Source organism: Macaca thibetana, chromosome 4 (assembly GCF_024542745.1).
Source record: "Macaca thibetana thibetana isolate TM-01 chromosome 4, ASM2454274v1, whole genome shotgun sequence".
Classification (NCBI taxonomy): domain Eukaryota; kingdom Metazoa; phylum Chordata; class Mammalia; order Primates; family Cercopithecidae; genus Macaca; species Macaca thibetana.
The window spans coordinates 123,660,017-123,683,836 of NC_065581.1; positions in this window are offsets into that span (position 1 = coordinate 123,660,017).

The window sequence follows — 23,820 nt, forward strand, 5'->3', positions numbered from 1 at the left end:
TGCCACTGCACTCCAGGCTGGGTGACAGAGCAAGACTCCGTCTCAAAAACAAACAAACAAACAAAATATATATATATATATATATATATATATATATATATATATATCTCCACAATACAGAAACCCTTTCTCATACTTTCTCATAATGCCATTTCAAAATTAAAGTTATTTGTTTTTTTGTTGTTGTAGTTGATTTGGTAAAAGAAGAAGAAGAGAAAAATTTGAATTTGAGGACAATCTAAGGGCAACATCTGTCAACCCTTTGATTGCCAGGGTTGGTACAGAGGATCTGGCTGGCTAGACAGGTGTTCCCTTCCTTCCTCACTGCTCCATATGCACGCCTCCCAAAGCTGTGTGCTCGGTAAAAGAGGAATGACCATCCCCGATGGAGGAGAACCCATCTTCACTCAGGGGTATGAAAGTAGCTGGGCTCCCCTGCTAGAACTTCCAAACACGCTCTCAAGAAGAGACAAATCAATCACATGATACTATTCTTCACCTGTCTTGTTTATTATTTATTGATTTATTTGTGTTGCCATTGTTGAATACTTGATATAGAGTAAGTTTGGAGAAAAATAAATTAAATGGTAAGAACAATTCAGTTATTATCAAATTGAACAGCTGTACATGAAATAACATCATTATTGGTATTACTTTATTACTGTTAGGTTTTGAATTATTGTATTCAAGTGTAGTTCTTTCAGATATTGTTACTCTATTATCATCTCTAAATTTGTAAGTTGTTTCTTACTTCACAAGGACATAAAGACTAGAAATGAGCTTCCTTGCCATTGAGGTTCAGCTGTATCTAACTGGTAAGAGAAAATTTCTTGGTGTTGTAGAAGAGCAGAAGCTATTGTTCTCATGCCATGGCTGAGGATAAATGTGTGGGCTTTGACAAATGACAGACATGGGTTCTTACCCATTGATTTTGGAGATCTTCCTGAGAATCAGCTTCTTAGGTGTGGCAGGCAACCAAAATAATTGTTAATGGCTTCTTGAGATTCCTTCACTTAAAAATATCTTGAAAGCAGCTTTTCTGACTATCATTTTGCCACCTCTCAGCAGTTGTGTTGGCCACCAGTTCTGTGTCTTAAACCTCTTTAAATGTAAAATACTTACAGTGCTTTCAGTTTTAATGTCTAAACTCTTATCTGTTCAGTAGTGGATATTTGCCATTCCCTTCTAGTAAATATCTGGTTTACTAATGGATTATGTGTTTATGTGAGAAAAATCCCAGAATTAGCAAAATAATCAATCCTATTAAATTAACCACATACCTCTGTCACACCAAAAGCTCTCGCTGCTTTTCCTCATTCTTTCAAAAATTTGTTTTATAGTTTCAAACCTCCATGCTGATAGTTTTTATCTTTTTAATGATATAAATCGAGAAAATATGTCAGGGAATAAAATTAATATAATTTCAATACATTTATTTTTATATTTTATTTTGTATTACACTTGATTTTTATGATGAAAGTCAATGAAAGTTATCAAAATTTGGAAAAATAAAAATGAGATGAAATATATTAAAAGGAAATCTTTACACAAATTTAAAGGAGTTTAATGAAGCAGAGAATTTTTGGGGAATCCAGTAGCTCTCAAGAGCCAGCAGAGAAGTTCAGAGATCTCAGTTCTGCAAAGTAGGTAGGCAGTACATATGGACAGAAAATGAAAGTGAGGTACGGAAACTGGTTGGTTACAGCTTAGCATTTTATTTGCTTGGACATGGTCTGATCAATTGGCAGCCTGTGATTGACTGAAGCTAGTCTGCTGTGACTGGCTGAGGCCTAGCAATTTGTTACAATATATACTCCTAAATTAGGCTTTCAGTTTGTTTATTTAAATTGTAGTTTGTTATGTGGGCTACATACATGCAGTACCGAGACAGCCTCAAACCAAATTTAATTTACTTAAACAGTCATCACCTCAATCTTAATCTTGGCAAAAGAAATACTAAAATAGGATGAGCCATTGAGGAATCTTTGAGCCTTCCAAGTAAAATGGCAAACTTCAAGTTACACTGCCTTACTAGAGGAACTACAGAGGTTAGAATTCTGATCAAAGACTTAAAAAATTGCCATCCAGTGAACAGACACCTGGTTAAAGTTAGCTCTAAGGAGGCAAATATTTAATAAATGGCAGCAAAGAGCTGGCTGGGTGTGGTGGCTCATATGTGTAATCCCAGAATTGTGGGAGGCCGAGGAAGGATGGTCACTTGAAGGTTGGAGTGGTAGACCAGCCTGGGCAACATAGTGAGACCCTCTCTCTACAAAAATAAAAATAAATAAAAATAATTAAATAACTAAATAAATAAGACCTCGCAGTTTTTGCTTTAATAAGCCAGGCTTGAAGTGTTCAGTGTTTTTTTTTTTTTTTTTTTTTTTTTTTTTTTTTTTTCCCATTGGAAAACAATCATTTTAAGATTTCACTGTATTCTTGCTGAATTGTTAACATTGCTGAGCTGATTTCACCTAAATTATGGTAAGGATTAATCAGAGACCCTAAACTCTGAAGGAAGTAGCTTAACTATTTTTCCAGAACTCACTAACCGCAAGTCCTAGAAAACTCCCAAGGGCAAGTTTCATATTTCTGGCCTCATTTTAAAACTGAAATCATTTTGGGGAGAATTCTAAAGAGTTTGAAGAGAAGGATCCAAAAATTTCAATTGCTTCTCTGAAACCTTGGAATCCTGCCTGTTAATAATCTCCATGCTCTTTGCTTAGAATTTACCCACAGAATTAACTGACAGGAAACTGCCCATCACCCTCCACCCTCCCAGTAAGACTGTGCCAAAACACTCATCAGAAACCACAATGACAAAAATAGATCCAATTGACGACTCTGCAGTGACGAAGAAACGGATGTACTGATTTAAGCTATCTTCATTATCTTTTTCCTTTTTTTGATGGCAAAAAGAAAGAGAAAGCTACGTAATAGCATCTGGGCAAAACAGCTTGTACACCAAGTTCTGCCCTATGTAATTTAAAATATTTGAGTTCTTATAACATCCCTGAAAAGCATGGCTTTTAATACAAACACCACATACATACAGTACAGATCATCTAACTATAGTCATGCTTCTGGGCAGAGCTTGCAGCAATAGCAAAAATAATAAAAGAAAATTCTCTTTGTACAGCTGAATGGCTGCACTAGAATTTTCAGTGTTCAGATGTAATTAGAAAACAGCTGTGAAGGAAAATCAATTGTTCCTGGTAGTCAATGGCTAATTTTCCACAATCAAAATAAAGAATGCAATATGACATATTTGTAATGAGCAAGTAATTGTTTCTCTTTTGTTTATTGTTTTAACATTTTTCCCTTTATTTGTGAGAGCTGTCATTTGCTTGCTTCAGGACAACTTCTCCTAGTCTTTGCTTCTCCCATCCATATTTAAATACTAGCAACTGCCAAAGAGGCTACGCAGTCCAACTCAGTTTATTCACGATTGCCTTGCTTATGATGGTGATTTGTGGACTTGCAAGGAGATGTTGTCCTTGCTTTTATGAATTCACAATAAAGCTTCCATAAACGGAATGATTATTAAACACTAGCATTTATTCATGGGATTTAACTTTGATTCATTCTGCAAAGGTCTCATGTGTCAAAAAGATGCAGTTCCCAGAATTCATTGACCTGCTGCTCCAAGTGTGTCTGCATTGCAAAACAAAACAAAACTGAAGTGACCACACAGCCCTTTTTTTATACCCTTCAATCATTAGCATAGACTGGAAGGTATTGGTGTAGCAGATGGATAGAAAAGTCAAACCTCTGTGGTGCACACTTAGAATGTAGATGGTTGGAAAATTAACTTAAATGCTAGAATAGACCAATGAGAGTAAAATTGTTTTATCATGCAAAAGAGTCTGGTTGAGAAACACCAAGAGGATTAACACTCCTAGGCTGTTTCCAGCTGATACAAAAAGAAGAAATAATGTTTATATTATATAGTGAAATTAATGTCTATATTATTCTTTTTCTACACTCATATTTTTCTGGAACATTCTTTGAAAGCAAATATAGGGGGGCGGAGCAAGATGGCCAAATAGGAACAGCTCCAGTCTCCAACTCCCAGCGCGAGCAACACGGAAGGCCGGTGATTTCTGCATTTTCAACTGAGGTACTGGGTTCATCTCACTAGGGAGTGCCGGACAATCGGTGCTGGTCAGCTGCTGCAGCCCGACCAGCGAGAGCTGAAGCAGGGCGAGGCATCGCCTCACCTGGGAAGCGCAAGGGGAAAGGGAATCCCTTTTCCTAGCCAGGGGAACTGAGACACACAACACCTGGAAAATCGGGTAACTACCACCCCAATACTGCGCTTTAAACAAACGGGCACACCAGGAGATTATATCCCACACCTGGCCAGGAGGGTCCCACGCCCACAGAGCCGCCCTCATTGCTACCACAGCAGTCTGCGATCTAACCGCAAGGCAGCAGCGAGGCTGGGGGAGGGGCGCCTGCCATTGCTGCTGAGGCTTAAGTAGGTAAACAAAGCCGCTGGGAAGCTCGAACTGGGTGGAGCTCACAGCAGCTCAAGGAAACCTGCCTGTCTCTGTAGACTCCACCTCTGGGGACATGAGGTGGAGCTAAACAACAACAACAAAAAGCAGCAGAAACCTCTGCAGACGCAAATAACTCTGTCTGACAGCTTTGAAGAGAGCAGTGGATCTCCCAACACGGAGGTTGAAATCTGAAAAGGGACAGACTGCCTGCTCAAGTGGGTCCCTGACCCCTGAGTAGCCTAACTGGGAGACATCCCCCACTAGGGGCAGTCTGACACCCCACACCTCACAGGGTGGAGTACACCCCTGAGAGGAAGCTTCCAAATTAAGAATCAGACAGGTACACTCGCTGTTAAGCAATATTCTATCTTCTGCAGCCTCTGCTGCTGATACCAAGGCAAACAGGGTCTGGAGTGGACCTCAAGCAATCTCCAACAGACCTACAGCTGAGGGTCCTGACTGGTAGAAGGAAAACTATCAAACAGGAAGGAGACCTACACCAAAACCCCATCAGCACGTCACCATCATCAAAGACCAGAGGCAGATAAAACCACAAAGATGGGGAAAAAGCAGGGCAGAAAGGCTGGAAATTCAAAAAATAAGAGCGCATCTCCCCCTGCAAAGGAGCGCAGCTCATCGCCAGCAACGGATCAAAGCTGGACAGAGAATGACTTTGAGGAGATGAGAGAAGAAGGCTTCAGTCCATCAAACTTCTCAGAGCTAAAGGAGGAATTACGTACCCAGCGCAAAGAAACTAAAAATCTGGAAAAAAGAGTGGAAGAATTGATAGCTAGAGTAATTAATGCAGAGAAGGTCATAAACGAAATGGCAGAGATGAAAACCATGACACGAGAAATACATGACAAATGCACAAGCTTCAGTAACCGACACGATCAACTGGAAGAAAGAGTATCAGTGATTGAGGATCACATGAATGAAATGAAGCGAGAAGAGAAACCAAAAGAAAAAAGAAGAAAAAGAAATGAACAAAGCCTGCGAGAAGTATGGGATTATGTAAATAGAACAAATCTACGTCTGATTGGGGTGCCTGAAAGTGAGGGGGAAAACGGAACTAAGTTGGAAAACACTCTTCAGGATATCATCCAGGAGAACTTCGCCAACCTAGTAGGGCAGGCCAACATTCAAATCCAGGAAATACAGAGAACGCCACAAAGATACTCCTTGAGAAGAGCAAATCCAAGACACATAATTGCCAGATTCACCAAAGTTGAAATGAAGGAAAAAATCTTAAGGGCAGCCAGAGAGAAAGGTCGGGTTACCCACAAAGGGAAGCCCATCAGACTAACAGCAGATCTCTCAGAAGAATCTCTCCAAGACAGAAGAGACTGGGGGCCAATATTCAACATTCTAAAAGAAAATAATTTTAAACCCAGAATTTCATATCCAGCCAAACTAAGTTTCATAAGTGAAGGAGAAATAAAATCCTTTACAGATAAGCAAATGCTTAGAGATTTTGTCGCCACTAGGCCTGCCTTACAAGAGACCCTGAAGGAAGCACTAAACATGGAAAGGAACAACTGGTACCAGCGATTGCAAAAACATGCCAAAATGTAAAGACCATCGAGGCTAGGAAGAAACTGCATCAACTAACGAGCAAAATAACCAGTTAATATCATAATGGCAGGATCAAGTTCACACATAACAATATTAACCTTAAATGTAAATGGACTAAATGCTCCAATTAAAAGACACAGACTGGCAAACTGGATAAAGAGTCAAGACCCATCAGTCTGCTGTATTCAGGAGACCCATCCCACATGCAGAGACATACATAGGCTCAAAATAAAGGGATGGAGGAAGATTTACCAAGCAAATGGAGAACAAAAAAAAGCAGGGGTTGCAATACTAGTCTCTGATAAAACAGACTTTAAACCATCAAAGTTCAAAAGAGACAAAGAAGGCCATTACATAATGGTAAAGGGATCAATTCAACAGGAAGAGCTAACTATCCTAAATATATATGCACCCAATACAGGAGCACCCAGATTCATAAAGCAAGTCCTTAGAGACTTACAAAGAGACTCAGACTCCCATACAATAATAGTGGGAGATTTCTACACTCCACTGTCAACATTAGACAGATCAACGAGACAGAAAGTTAACAAGGATATCCAGGAATTGAACTCATCTCTGCAGCAAGCAGACCTAATAGACATCTATAGAACTCTCCACCCCAAATCAAGAGAATATACATTCTTCTCAGCACCACATCACACTTATTCCAAAATTGACCACATAATTGGAAGTAAAGCACTCCTCAGCAAATGTACAAGAACAGAAGTTATAACAAACTGTCTCTCAGACCACAGTGCAATCAAACTAGAACTCAGGACTAAGAAACTCAATCAAAACTGCTCAACTACATGGAAACTGAACAACCTGCTCCTGAATGACTACTGGGTACATAACGAAATGAAGGCAGAAATAAAGATGTTCTTTGAAACCAATGAGAACAAAGATACAACATACCAGAATCTCTGGGACACATTTAAAGCAGTGTGTAGAGGGAAATTTATAGCACTAAATGCCCACAAGAGAAAGCAGGAAAGATCTAAAATTGACACTCTAACATCACAATTAAAAGAACTAGAAAAGCAAGAGCAAACACATTCAAAAGCTAGCAGAAGGCAAGAAATAACTAAGATCAGAGCAGAACTGAAGGAGATAGAGACACAAAAAACCCTCCAAAAAATCAATGAATCCAGGAGTTGGTTTTTTGAAAAGATCAACAAAATTGACAGACCTCTAGCAAGACTAATAAAGAAGAAAAGAGAGAAGAATCAAATAGACGCAGTAAAAAATGATAAAGGGGATATCACCACCGACCCCACAGAAATACAAACTACCATCAGAGAATACTATAAACACCTCTACGCAAATAAACTAGAAAATCTAGGAGAAATGGATAATTTCCTGGATACTTACACTCTTCCAAGACTAAACCAGGAAGAAGTTGAATCCCTGAATAGACCAATAGCAGGCTCTGAAATTGAGGCAATAATTAATAGCCTACCAACCAAAAAAAGTCCAGGACCAGATGGATTCACAGCTGAATTCTACCAGAGGTACGAGGAGGAACTGGTACCAATCCTTCTGAAACTATTCCAATCAATAGAAAAAGAGGGAATCCTCCCTAACTCATTTTATGAGGCCAACATCATCCTGATACCAAAGCCTGGCAGAGACACAACAAAAAAAGAGAATGTTAGACCAATATCCCTGATGAACATCGATGCAAAAATCCTCAATAAAATACTGGCAAACCAGTTTCAGCAGCACATCAAAAAGTTTATCCACCATGATCAAGTGGGCTTCATCCCTGGGATGCAAGGCTGTTCAACATTCGCAAATCAATAAACGTAATCCAGCATATAAACAGAACCAAAGACAAGAACCACATGATTATCTCAATAGATGCAGAAAAGGCTTTTGACAAAATTCAACTGCCCTTCATGCTAAAAACGCTCAATAAATTCGGTATTGATGGAATGTACTTCAAAATAATAAGAGATATTTATGACAAACCCACAGCCAATATCATACGGAATGGGCAAAAACTGGAAAAATTCCCTTTGAAAACTGGCACAAGACAGGGATGCCGTCTCTCACCACTTCTATTCAACATAGTGTTGGAAGTTCTGGCTAGGGCAATCAGCCAAGAGAAAGAAATCAAGGGTATTCAGTTAGGAAAAGAAGAAGTCAAATTGTCCCTGTTTGCAGATGACATGATTGTATATTTAGAAAACCCCATTGTCTCAGCCCCAAATCTCCTTAAGCTGATAAGCAATTTCAGCAAAATCTCAGGATACAAAATTCATGTGCAAAAATCACAAGCATTCTTATTCACCAGTAACAGACAAACAGAGAACCAAATCATGAATGAACTTCCATTCACAATTGCTTCAAAGAGAATAAAATACCTAGGAATCCAACTTACAAGGGATGTAAAGGATCTCCTCAAGGAGAGCTACAAACCACTGCTCAGTGAAATCAAAGAGGACACAAACAAATGGAAGAACATACCATGCTCATGGACAGGAAGAATCAATATCGTGAAAATGGCCATACTGCCCAAGGTTATTTATAGATTCAGTGCCATCCCCATCAAGCTACCAATGAGTTTCTTCACAGACTTGGAAAAAACTGCTTTAAAGTTCATATGGATCCAAAAATGCCCACATTGCCAAGACAATCCTAAGTCAAAAGAACAAAGCTGGAGGCATCATGGTACCTGACTTCCAACTATACTACAAGGCTACAGTAACCAAAACAGCATGGTACTGGTACCAAAACAGAGATATAGACCAATGGAACAGAACCGAGTTCTCAGAAATAATACCACACATCTACAGCCATCTGATCTTTGACAAACCTGAGAGAAACAAGAAATGGGGAAAGGATTCCCTATTTAATAAATGGTGCTGGGAAAATTGGCTAGCCATAAGTTGAAAGCTGAAACTGGATCCTTTCCTTACTCCTTATACGCAAATTGATTCAAGATGGATTAGAAACTTAAATGTTAGACCTAATACCATAAAGAAAACCTAGGTAATACCATTCAGGACATAGGCATAGGCAAAGACTTCATGTCTAAAACACCAAAAGCAATGGCAACAAAAGCCAAAATTGACAAATGGGATCTAATTAAACTAAAGAGCTTCTGCACAGCAAAAGAAACTACCATCAGAGTGAACAGGCAACCTACAGAATGAGAGAAAATTTTTACAATCTACTCATCTGACAAAGGGCTAATATCCAGAACCTACAAAGAACTCAAACAAATTTACAAGAAAAAAACAAACAACCTCATCAAAAAGTAGGCAAAGGATATGAACAGACATTTCTCAAAAGAAGACTTTCATACAGCCAACAGACACATGAAAAAATGCTCATCATCACTGGCCATCAGAGAAATGCAAATCAAAACCACAATGAGATACCATCTTACACCAGTTAGAATGGCAATCATTAAAAAGTCAGGAAACAACAGGTGCTGGAGAGGATGTGGAGAAATAGGAACACTTTTACACTGTTGGTGGGATTGGAAACTAGTTCAACCATTATGGAAAACAGTATGGTGATTCCTCAAGGATCTAGAACTAGAAGTACCATATGACCCAGCCATCCCATTACTGGGTATATACCCAAAGGATTATAAATCATGCTGCTATAAAGACACATGCACCCATATGTTTATTGTGGCACTATTCACAATAGCAAAGACTTGGAATCAACCCAAATGTCCATCAGTGACAGACTGGATTAAGAAAATGTGGCACATATACACCATGGAATACTATGCAGCCATAAAAAAGGATGAGTTTGTGTCCTTTGTAGGGACATGGATGCAGCTGGAAACCATCATTCTTAGCAAACTATCACAAGAACAGAAAACCAAACACCACATGTTCTCACTCATAGGTGGGAACTGAACAATGAGATCACTTGGACTCGGGAAGGGGAACATCACACACGGGGGCCTATCATGGGGAGGGGGGAGGGGGGAGGGATTGCATTGGGAGTTATACCTGATGTAAATGACGAGTTGATGGGTGCTGACGAGTTGATGGGTGCAGCACACCAACATGGCACAAGTATACATATGTAACAAACCTGCACGTTATGCACATGTACCCTAGAACTTAAAGTATAATAATAATAATAAATAAATTTTAAAAACAAACAAACAAACAAATAAAAACCAGACTCTGCTGGCAAGAAATAAGGCTATTAAGGATATTGAGGAAACCACAGACAAAATCAATTCTCAACAATACTCACTTAAAATTGATTTCCCTCTATTATTTAATTTTCAGAATTATATAGACCTTTTCAAAGACTGGATTTTAGAAGACAGAATTGTTTTCCTGTATAGCTTTCTAGGTGTTACTTCTATAGCCATGTCTCATAGGTAGAGGGTTGTCCTCAGTCTCATCTCTCATACTTTTGCAGACCCACTTGCCATGTTTATTCCTGCCCAGAATCTCATTTGTACCATATCTCTTTAAAATAAAACGTAACTATGTTGTAAGACACAAATGAAGTAACACGTCTTTCATAGTCTTCCTCTCATTTTATTTTCACAAGGATTACTGTAATGCTTATTTAAAAATTGCTCTAATAGTATGGAAGTGTTACATAGTCAGTGATCAAGTAGTATGTGAATGTTTTGTCACTGTCCTTATTCACTCTGATTTTCCAACCTCAGACAACTGACTTCTGTTAACTGTTGTTCATCAGTTCATTACATTTCTGTACAAGTCCCATATTTACATGTTGTTTGCTCTGTGGCATTAATGAGATTATACACTACGTATTGCAGTTTGACCTGAGTTTTAACTTGACTATATCTTTGTGTTTTTTACTTCAGTATGTATGTGTCTACTCAAATCTTTTTAGTGTCTGAATAGCATATGATTTACCATAATTAATTTAATCATCCATAATTGAGTAACTTTTAAATTGTTTGCCATTTTGTTCTTATGAAAAGTGACAATGAACATCTGCATGTGATTCCCCAAAACAGTCTCCTAAAAATGAAATATTTGGGTCAAAGGGTATATTGCTGCCAATGTTTTAAAATTTCCCATCAAAATGCTAGTTCCATTCTACTTATAGTTAACCGATATATGACTGCTTAATAACCTGCATCTATATCAAATTAGATATTACCAATCATTTGTATAACATCGTTATTGTATTTTAATTACTTCCATTACTAGTAAGATATCTTTCTATTTTATTTTCAAAATCAAATAGAACTTAATATTAACTAAGAACTGTCCTTAGCATTACATTTCTCATAAGTCATGTAATATATATGCCAATTTTATGAGTAGATACTAATATGATCACCAATTCAGAGAAGAGGATTAGGCAAAAGGAGATCACTTCCCAGGGCCACATGACCGGACTTGGAGAAGCCAGGATTTTAACCCAGATAGCTTGGATGCAAAGCTCAGCCGGGATTAAAGTACACTCTTCTGTACTTTCTTCTGAAATGGATATGTTTTATAAAATTTTAATTCTCAGTTTATTCCTCTATCTATAATATATTCTTTGTATTTCTGAGGTAACTTTACTTTAAAATACATAGCTTTTAAATTGCCCAAACAGCAGTAAAATGCCCATTTTATCATTAACTCCACATCTATAATGGTGCCTGGGAAATGTGTGTAGGAATCTTGGACTTAGACCCTTCTGTAAAAACTTCTTTCTCAATAGATTTTAAATGTAATTTTTATTATAAATAAATATATATGCTTATGGCTAAAAAAAAAAAGAAAGCAAATATAATGGAAGTTTCAGAGAATGAAATGAATAGTAAATAAGGACTGAAACTTAATTGCTGTGTGATCTTGGGACCATGTCCTGGTCTTAGTTTATCTCTATTTCTTTGTGAGAAAAATGATAATTAATATGTGAATATGGGTTCTTCCTTTTCTAATATTATTACATAAAATATATTTGTATATGAATATTTCCAAATTTTAAGGTTCTGGAGGAAAGACATTTTTCCATTTAAAAAAATGTATGATAAGCCATCTGTAGCCACTAAGTCATAACTAGTTTCATTACATCCATTTATACCTGTGACTGACAATTTTCTGATAGTACATTTCAGTTTTTCTCAGTCTTTTGTCTTCAGAGAGCCTGTTCCAGAATCTGTGCAGTGTTTATTACATAACTCCATTTCTTGGCCCTAAAAAGGCATTGTGGGTTGAAGTAGCAGATGATGAGAAGGGAATTCTATATTTTATGAAGCAGAGTAAACTACTAACTGAACTAGACTTTGAACTGAACTTTGAAAACTATTGGTCTACTTCAATTATTATGGATAACAAACCTGAATATATTTTTTGAAGGGCTAAGGTGCCATGCAGCTTTTGCTACAAAATTTCAGGAGGCACTCTCCTCTGTGATTCTTTATCTGTCTATCCACTTTTGTTCTTCACAGTCTTAAGTAGAATACCAATAATTTGATATTCATATTTTCTCCTAATAAACCTCATACTTTCATACTTCATTACCTCTGCTTTTTCTTACCCTCAGCACAGAACATCCCCTTTTTCCACTTTCCAGTCTTTTGAAAAGCACCACAGGCAAGGTCAAGAGACATTCGCTTGTTTGATTTTTAGTTTGTGTGTTTGTTTTTGAGATCATGATGTTATACATACTCTTGTAGACGTTGTGCCAAGAAAGCCAATGGAAATTTGACTGGAAGATGAAATGATAAAAGATGGATGACACTTCTCATCCCATGAGTATAAGAAGAGATAATGTAATTAAAAGGTAGTTAGATGGTATAATTAAAATGTATAGTATAAGACCTGACAACCAATTGAAATGAAGAAGGGAGACAGAAGGACAGTGGAGTTCTGTAAATTCTCCAAGTTGGTAGTAATGTTTTATCTCTACAACATGCTTCCTACAAGTACAAACATATGGCTGATGCTGTGTCAAATACATATTGTTTTCCAGAAATTTGAAAATTGTGGTACTGCACACAAGGAATGCATAGAAGGCTGTTAGAGGTGAGTCAGTTCATGACAATCTACAAAGGAGATGAACGTCAAACTTTTGCTGCTGAAATTCCAAGATCACTCCTTTTCCTTGCTCAGGGTTGATTCTGTAGCTCTTTCTTTGATTTTCTCATCAACCCAAAAACTTTTCCAAGAAGTCCTCTTCACGGAAATTTTCCCCTCATTTTATTCACAATTGTTTTCTGGTGCATGGTATTCAAATAAGTTAAAGTAATAAATAAAGTAATACAGAAGTTAGTACCTGAGTGTGGCTTGCAGGAAGCTGACCCTGAGTAAAAGTGTGGTTGTGGAATCATTCAGCAGATCACGATGAGACTACCATCTGAATGGTAATGTGAAAACCATGTTTGGCAGTGATAAAATATCCAGAACAATCTTTATTTCAAATCCCCTAAGACTATATTCCCATTGGCAAAATCTCTATGGAAAAGGCAGCTACTGCCATACACTGATTTTTATAGGGTATAAGCAATGACAGAACCATGGAGAGAAATCTTTGTGTTGGATACATTGGAATATATAACATAAAGAAAAACAAACTCAAATTTTGAAGTTATTGCACCAAATAATAAAATAAAACTTCAGTTGGACTCCAAACAAGGTTTAAAAATAACTAATTTCTTCTTGCAATAATAGTAATAGGAATAAAATATCAGATATTGATTCTAAATGTTACTGAAATATTGCAGAGTTTGACATAGTACATGACTCAACAAAATTTGTTTTGCAAAAGTTAGGGTGTTGATTAAAATACACTATCAGCCAACTGCATTGGGGATATCTTGGAATATGCAAACAATTTGCTAGGTTCCTCACCTCCAGTGATCTCTATTCTCCAGCTGATAAATTTTCTATTTTATCTTCTTTGCTCCCAGAAGATGTAATTCTATAGTGGAATGAGATAAAAAATTGTCTCTGAAGTCCCACATTCAGGACCACATCTCTTACTGATGCTATCTTTGCTGGGTTAACAAAATCCAATTTCAATAAGGCCATAAAAATAAGATACATAACTGACTTGGGAAAGAGAATTGTATACATAAGCAATTGTAGAAATTTGGTAATGAATGCCATCTAAAACCTTGTGAGATTTTGCCTAATAAGGGTAAATATAATTTTCAAATGAAGTACATTTTCTACATATCCACTCACTGGATAATTATCTATGTAGCTAAAATAAACTGTAATAAAGATTGATCTAAACTATTTTACATATTTAACAATTTAAAATTCTCTATGTAATATAGGTAAGGAAGGGTAATGAGAGTATCAAATAAGGATGTTGAATTCATTTTGTCTTCTACATAGTCTACCTGGTGTATATCCAGTTCCTGAATCCATACTCATATATGGATGGATTTAGCTTCCTTCCTGTCATATAAGTTAAAATGTCTCTGATGTTACCTAAGATCAAACCTTCCTTATGTATTCTCGATTTCCTCTCATCTAATTAAGGATGTTGCTCCTGTAATTCTCCTCTGCACCCTTCATCACTGAGGGCTCCTGTGTACTGGATCATTTCTATCACCCGTAAACTTTTCCAATCTTAAAAAACAAAAATAAATTATGCCGTATATGCGTAGATCAACGCTGATCCTTAGCTTCTGTTTTTGTTTTGTTTTGTTTTGTTTTTAGATGGAGTCTCGCCCTATCACCCAGGCTGGAATGCAATGACATGATCTCGGCTCACTGCAACCTCTGCCTCCAGGGTTCAAGTGATTCTCCTGCCTCAGCCTCCCGAGTAGCTGAGATTACAGGCACCCGCCACCATGCCCAGCTAATTTTTGCTTTTTTGGTAGAGAAGGAGTTTCACCACGTTTGCCAGGCTGGTCTTGAACTCCTGACCTCAGGTGATCCACCCACCTCGGCCTCCCAATTTGCTGGGATTATAGGTGTGAGCCACCGCGCCCAGCCCCTTAGCTTCTGTTTGTAGCTAATGATTGAAAGAGTTGTCTTACTCAGTTTCTTTACTTCCTTTTCTCTCATTCTCTCTTGTACTCTCTCCAACTCAGGTTTTATTCCCACTACTCAACAGAGATGAATTTTGTTAAAATCACCAAAAGACCTATCTGCATTGCCAAATTTGATACTTAATTCTCAGTCCTCATCCTAGAAACTTAACTGATACATTTGAAATATTTGAGTGCTCACCTCTTCTTGAAATACTTCCCTCATAGGGCTTTAGGACATCACTCTTTCTTGATTCACCATATTTTCTAATGTTTCTTTGCCTTTATTTCATCTAATCGTATTGAATGTGATTTTGGGAATGCCCCAAGCTGGATCCTAAGCCATCCTCTCTTTCTATAATATTCTCTAGCTAATTTTTTCTAATCTTATGACTAATACCATACAAAAAGTGTTGACTTCCAAATTTAAGTCTTAATTATCAATATTTCTCCTGAAGTCCAGCCTGAAACACTTAATCTCGCTAAAGACACTTAAAGTTTACTTAGATATGTAGTGAATTTATTAATGTTACCATGTCCAAATTCAAACTCTATTTTCTTCCCCTACATTTCTTCCAAAAGTTTTCTAGAAGTTTAATGTTCTTATTGCAATACAGTATTCCAATATATCAGTATACCACATTTGTATAACAGTTTCTTTATTGGTGTACATTTGACTCTTCCCAGGTTGGAACTCTTAGGAATAGTGCTAGGATGAACATTTTTACACATCTTTGGTAAACATATATGTTTTTATCCTAAGTATGTATCTTGAAGTAGAATTGCTGAGTATGCTTAAAATCGGCTTTAGTGAATAAGGCCCAAAATATTTCTTGAGTGGTGTACATGCCCACATGTCTATTAGCAGTGTATGAACTTCTCACTTGAGGCATGTCCTGGCATAAACTTGGTACTTTGCCTTTTAAATTTTTGCTATTAACAGTGATTAGTAGTACCAAGTTGTCATGTAATGTACATTTCCCTCATTACAATTGAAATTAGACATCTTTACACATCATTGGTCATATGGTACTTCCCTTTATTTTAAGAGCTTGTTCCAGACTTTGGCCCAATTTCTATAGAATTGCCCATTATTCTGCAGCGTTTTTTAAAAAAAATCTGGATGTGAGTCCTTTATCAGAATTATATATGGGAAACATTTTCTCTTTTTTTATATGGCTTCTCATCACATTCTAAAGGAGTAGATACGTCAAAATTATATTTTTTTGTCATTGTTATCGATATTTGTGCCTTGATTAGCACATTTGCCTACTCCAAAGTCAAAATAAGATTCACTTATGTTTGTTTAGTATCTTTATTGTTTTAACCTTTTATATATGGATCTACCATTTATTTAGAATTTTTTTTTCTGTATGGGTCAAGAGTAGGGATTAATGTCAATTTCTTTGCATGTGATTGAATTTTGGTTGGGCTTGCAATGATTTAAGAATAATGGAAATATTAATACCATTAAATATTCAATCCCATGGACAGTTTATTCCTTCTTTGCTTTAGGTTATATAATTTAGCTCAATAATATTTTGCAGTTTTAGTGTAGATATCCAGATATTGATGCATCTTCATTAAATTTATTGCAACATATTAAATAATTGATAAGACCTTTATAAATTGATTCATTTTTAATTTTTTTGCCTTGAATTCATTTACACTATATCAATAACATGTAAATTATCCTAACGACCTGCTAAATTCACTTATTTATTTTAATATTTGTAAACTCCTAGGGATTTCTATATTTACAATCATATCTGTGTGAAAATTGGTATTATTTCTTCCTTTATAACTCATATATTTCATTTATTTTAATTGCCCTATTTTACTGAAAAGAACTTTCAGTACATTGTTACTGGGCAGTGGTCATAGAAACTATCATCTTGCATTTTTGATCTCAAAGAAAATGCTTAAAGTGTTTATTATTAAGATAACGTTTGAAATATGTTTTCTGTAGTTATGTTGGATTGCAATATTTTTAAAGTACCTTCTGTTATCTGATTACTAAGAGTTTTAAACTGAATTCGCATTGAATTTTACAAAATCCTTTTTATGTGCAGCTATTAAAAGGGGAATGGGACTTTTAAAGTTTACTTTTGAATGGAAAGTTATATTGATTAAATTAGAATATTTTAAATAAAATTTATACTCCTGGAATACACACAACTTGGTATTTTCATTTTTATAAGTGGCTGGGTTTGATTTGCTATTTGTTTAGGATTTTTGCATTTATAAGAAGATTGGCCTGTGCCTTCCTCTTTTTTAATAATATATTTTATGACATTTGACCAACAAATGTATTCAATTTCAACTACCGACTTGGGAAATCCTTTCTTCTTTTCTAATTAATCTCAGTAGTTTATTTAAGATTACTGTCACTTCATCTTTAAATATGGAAGCATTCTCCAGCAAAAATAAGTGTTTTTTTAAGATTACATTCTGAGAAGGCTGAAAGATATAATTTCTTTAATACATAATGTCACTTCAGATTTTATGTGTCTCTTTTGTTAATTATATAAAATTGTATTTTTCTAGATATCTGCTTAATTAAATTTTATAATTTAACATAAACATGTTCAGAACTTCTATAATCTTTTTGTGTCTGTTGGATCTTTAATGGTATTTTCTTTTTCATGTCAGTTATTTGTAACTTGTGTTTTTATTATTTTTTGATCAATATTGCTATAGGTCTATGCTTTTATAAAAAAATTGTTTAAGGCCAGGCATGGTGGCTTACGCCTGCAATCCCAGGACTTTGGGAGGCCGAGACAGGTGGATCATGAAGTCAAGAGTTGCAGACCAGCATGGCCAAGATGGTAAAACCCTGTCTCTACTAAAAATACAAAAATCAGCCGCCCATGACCAAGATGGTAAAACCCCGTCTTTACTAAAAATGCAAAAATTAGCCGGGCATGGTGGCGGGCACCTGTAATCCAGCTACTTGGGATCATGAGGCAGAGAATTGCAAGAACCCTGGAAGCAGAGATTGCAGTGAGCCAAGTTCATGCCACTGCACTCCAGCCTGTGTGACAGAGTGATATTCCATCTCAAAAAAATTGTTTAATATAAATATGATGATTTTTAATCTTATATGTGTGTTTCTTCATTCATTGAGAGGTGTGTAATAATATTTCCCAATGTGATTATGAATTTGTCTATCTAACCATTTGGAAGTTATGTTTTTATGTATAAATTTAGAATTGTTTAACCTACCTGGTGGATTAACCATTACTATTATGAATTGTTCTTCTACATCACTTCTTTGTTCAAGAATAATGTGTTTGATATTAATATAACTTTTGTTATATTTGTACTTGTATTATTATTTACCTTCAGCCTTTCTGAGCTCAAGTGAAAAAAACCTGCAGAGTACAGAGCCCAGGTCTCTTTGCCTCTATCTTCTTGAGATCTTAGTTTATCTCCATGTCCTGGCTTTGTTGGCTGCTCTTACCTTCATTATTGCCTATTTAGTCATGTTGGATGCCCAATAATTCTTTTGGTTCTATGTCTTTGGCATCGGCCTTAGCAACAGATTTGCTCAAGAATCAACAAATATTCCTGTAGAAGAAGCAGATGTAAAATGTCAGCTCACTGTTCTATAAATCCCCTATCTTGAATTTTGACCCACCAAATTCTGTGAGTTCCATCAGTGCTTTTATATATTTAATTGTTGTTATTGTTGTTGTTCCATTTTTGTCCAGGCTTCCTTGATGTCATTGCTGGGAACATTGGTCTGGTGAAAGCTATTTCACCATGGTCAGAAGTAGTATTACAGTAATCATTTAAAAATATCTCATATCACATCATTCCACTGCTCAAAACACTCACATCACAAGAAAATGGAAGTCAGAGTCATTACAAAGTCATAGAATCCTCACATAACCTTGACTGACTGCTCAGACCTGATGTCCTAGCATTCACCCACTGCTTTACTCTTCACTGTGCTTCAACCTTTCTGATAATGTTTTCCTATTCCTTGATAGTCCAATATTAGCAATACTGTTGGTTTTCACTTCTCAAAGTGCTCTTCCTTCAAATATTTGCATGACTCACTCCTTTTTTGTGTTTATTTCTCTGCATTTTTGTTTTACATAAGGCCTGCAACATCAGTCCACATACTTCTGATGCTTTCTAATTTTTCTTAATAGCTCTTATCTCCACCTGTCTTAATAGCTATTTACTTGTATTTTTTCTGAATGTGTCTCCTTCTCTCTAGCAGATTATATTACATGAAAACAGAGACCTTGTCTATTCTGGTCACTGCTTAATATCTAGCACTTGGAAAATTTCCTGATAGTGTATGGCATTTAATAAATAATATTTATGTATTCTGTCAGCCCACCATTTCATTTTATTTTGCCCCATTTAATCAGAAAATTTTCATTTTTCTATAGCCAAAAGGATGAATAGATTACTCAGAAAATTCTGGAATCTATTAAAACTAAAAGAAAACAAATCCAAAACATATAGGAACAAACACAACAACTCAAAAACAAGCAAAACAACAAATACACTTTACTGCAGATCATGATAGAAATTTTGGCATAGAGACTGCAATCAGATTGTGAGTTTATGAACAAAATAGTGTTAGGACTTGTGATAAATACCACCTATCACATTATGTAATAATTTGAACCATGGGGGAAAAAGACATTGAAAAGAAAGACCTACAAGACTTGAGACATGAAGCAGAACTCTATAGAAAATAAACACCATTGTACATAATTATAGGGGAAACAACCAGCATATTTATAATATAGGATGTACAGGAAAATAATCTAGGTAGCATTTAATACTAAGATATGTAAAAATGAAAACATCATTAGGGAATATTTGAATCAATTTTCTCAGCGTAGAATGTAAAAGCCAGTGAGTTGAGAACTAAATGGAAGCTGTACATACAGAGATGCAGAAAGAATACTCTTTTGCCAACTCTCTTCAGAAAAAGGAACAGTGAATTCACTTCGCTGGAGATGAGTGGAAGGAAGTTGTATGGAGAGTTTTTATTTAGGATGACATATGGATATGTATTATAGGTTGAATTGTCTCCCTCTAAAGTTCTTATGTTGATGTCCTAACCTCCAGTTCCTTAGAATGTGACTATATTTCCTCTTTAAGGAGGAAATAAAGATTAAAGGAGGTCATTAGGGTAGGCCCTAATTCAATGTTATTTATGCCATTTTAAGAAGAAGAGATTAGGACACAAGACATGATAAGAGGGAAGACCATGTGAAAACAAAAAAGAGAGCCATCTACAAGTCAAGGTGAGAAGGCCTCAGAAGCCCTGCTGACACCTTGGCCTTTGACTTCTGAACTGAGAGAAAATAAATTTATGTTGTTTAAGCCAACCAGCTCCTGGCACTTTTTCATGGCAGTCCCAGCACATTAATACAGCATGTTTTCAACAAAAAGGAAAGTATGAAAGAAACAAGATGGATGAAGCAGTGAAGAATGGAAATAATTTTTAGATCAAGTACCAAAAGATGGTAAAGTGATGAATCCAGAGGTATAATAATGAGGTGGAAATTGAAGAATGTGTTAAATTGTATCATAATAACTATTTAGCAAGGGTACTGATAATGACAGGAGGCAGTCAAATGCCTAGGTAGATAGGGGCGGGTACCCAGTGAAACTCTACCTCCAATCAAGCCAAAGACAGTTTAAAGCCTGAAAGCCAAACTACAGGTTAAATCCTCAGAGTGGGTTGAGAAATTGTCTTCCTGTTTCACTTGTTTTCCTCTGATTGATCCCTACCATTCACTCATTTTACATATACTTACCTTTTTGTAATTGGTTTTCTACACTGTTGTGCCCACCTTTGAGGGGTGTCTTCACTTTAACTTTTATGCATACTCACAAAACAATTAACACTCACTCCCTACCCTGTACCTATAAAGATCCCAGACTCAGCTGGTAGAGGAGGAGATGGCCAGACTTTGGGGAAGACTTCCTGCCCTCCTCCAGCTACCATCTCCAGCTGCCCTCTCCACTGAGAGCCATTTTCATTGCTCAATAAAATTCTCTGCCTTCACTATCCTTCAATCATTCATGTGACCTCATTCTTCTTGAATGCTGGACAAGAACTCATGACCCACCAAGTGTAAGTACCCATAAAAGGCTGTCACACTGGCCCTTTGCCCTCACTGGTAGAGGGCAGCCACCCCTCTTAAGAAGGCAAGGGGCCAACTGAGCTGCTAACACACTGCTGTCTGTTGAACTGCAGATGGAGGAACTAAATGAGCACTGTAACACCCCCTGCAGTCTCACTGGGGTCATGGGCACCTTCACCTGGGTGTCACCACATTCCCCTCAAGGTGACATCCCTTGTCTGACCATGGGCCCAATAAGGCCTTTGTTCCTGTGTCAGTGCCTGGAGTGGCTGGCTGGGTCCTGCATTTGCTTGGTCATGTGCTCCTTTCTGCAAGGGGCTGAGTGCAATGGACCAAGTAGATGGGACACCTCTGTTGCAAGTCTGGTGAACGGGCAAAGAAAATCCTGCATCATCTGGGGGCTCATCCAGGACTCAGAAAGGTGAGTGAATGTGGATCCGACTCTTCACTTTTTCCCAAGACTTCTTATCCTCAAATTTTCCTCTGAAGGGAGATGAAGCACCAAACCTCTGAGTGGCTAGTTAAGACCAAATGGCACATCTAGAGAAGACAGGATGTGACCCTGCCACCTCTCTTTCAGATGAAAGAAATGTTGGCTTTGTTTCTCTTCACAGAGGTCTAGCCATTGTGTTGAACCAGAATAAGGTCCTGAGGCAACTGAAGACATCTGGCCAAGGCCACTCCTCAGGGTTTCTGGAAGGCCCCTAGACTGGCTCTGTCCCAAAACTCCCATCAGAGCATCGGCCAAGACCCCCAGACTTTTCTACGGTATTTTTCATTCCTTCTTTCATGGTTTGAAATTGCTCCTATCTCTTATAATGTTAAGGGTATTGCTGCAACTGCAGAGATATTACTGGGCGGAATATGCATTTGTCTTAGCCATCAAATATGCAATTCAGAGCAATGCGATTCCCATTTGCTGTTAGAGGCAAGGATGATACAGTGATTAAGAATATTTCCCTTGTTGAAGGAACCCATTTGCATAGATCAAGAGGCTTTTTCTGTCAGGCACCTGCCCCTCCCCCTACACTTAAGCTTTTTTTCCCCCCTCTTATCCACCTTCTCAGGGAGTCACATGACCCTGCAAATGCAGGGAGCTCTTCTAGGCAAGAAGGTTTTTTTTTTTTTTTTTTTTTTTTTTTTTCCTACCTTAGAACTCTGCTTATGATAGGGAAGCAATGGAGGAGTGACCATTCTGTCTGCTGGCTGCAAATTTGGCAAGGACCACCTGGGACTTAATTTAAAGAAATCCATGCACTCCCCTGAGACAACTTTTTGTCCAAAACTCAATTACAAGCTTTGAGTTGAAGCCATAGAAAGGAAAACTAGATCTGAGGGATTCAAAGGCAGGCAACCACAGAAATCAAGGGACACAGTGCAAGTGAGCATGACTAATTCCTGCCCATTAGCCCCCCGCCCAACATACACATTTCATGGGTAGAGGTTATACTAGTATCCACGGCATAAATGAGGTCTGGGGAACTCAAAATTTACCGACAGCAGTGGGGACAAGCAGCATGTGGGTGAGTGTCAATCATTTCCACCCTGTAGGCCTCCCTGTTAATGTGGATGAAAGCTGCATTGGCACCCATGGCACCCTGCCGAGGTCACTGGGATCCAAGGATTTAAGGATGGAAGAAGGAAGGGGGACACCATTTCCTTCTCTCCCTCACATACCCAATGTATTCAGTGGGAAGAGAAAGGAACTCTTTTCCCGTATTTCCACGTGGATAACCAATCATCTTAAGTCAATACTTCTGAATCACTAGGACTCCTTTGGGAAAAAAAAACCAAACAAACAAACAAACAAAAAAAACCAAAAAAACAAAGACTTTTCCTCTGTCCTCTCTTTGTGGATGGGTAATTGTGTCCCTATACCAGCACAATCTCCTCAGATGCATCCTCCAAACTGGGAAAAGTTAATTTCACAAACCTTAAATTGCTTGTCTTAAAATTGAGCTTGGAGAGAGGGAATGCAGAGGCCTGATGTAGCGGCCAAACAGTAAACGTTTTTTACTAGTCAGACTTCTGGTCTCTCTCTCCATGTCCAAACTTATAAAAAGGTAAGGATCACTGTAAAGTTCTGAAAAAACTGGATGAAGGCTCCATCTTGTTTTTGCTCCTTGAGAGCCTGATCTTGTAACCACATAACAGTACTTTCTTTTGGTCTCTCCCATTTTAAAATAGCGGCCTGGGTTCAATTCTGGCTAGGGAATGAGTACTTTTTGGTTAATATCTGTTTGACTTTTACCATTTGCTGATTCTCTTCCCCTCCATGAACTTCTAGCTTCCTTTCTTAAATCTTCCTTTCTCTGAGCTACCTATAAAGATTCTAGATTTTGTAAAAATTGCTTGTCACTTCTTTGAAAATACCTCATACACTTGTGGTTAAGTCATAAACTTAACTGAGGCTTGCTGGTTTCATCAGTGAGGCTGCATTTGGTAAATTTCTAAAGCCAGAAATACGGGCTGCTTGGCATGGTTAAAGTCAGGTAACAAGGGATTTAAAATAATTTTCTTAAAGAGCTCTATGGTTAAAAGTCACCTTAAGTAAAAGCGAATATCAAAGTCATAGGTATTTAATATATTTAAAAGACTTTTGTATTTTTCTTTTCGTAGACCTTGCTTTTTTTTGGAAAAAGGTCTTTTTTTTTTTTTTTTTTTTTTTTCAGTCAACTGAATT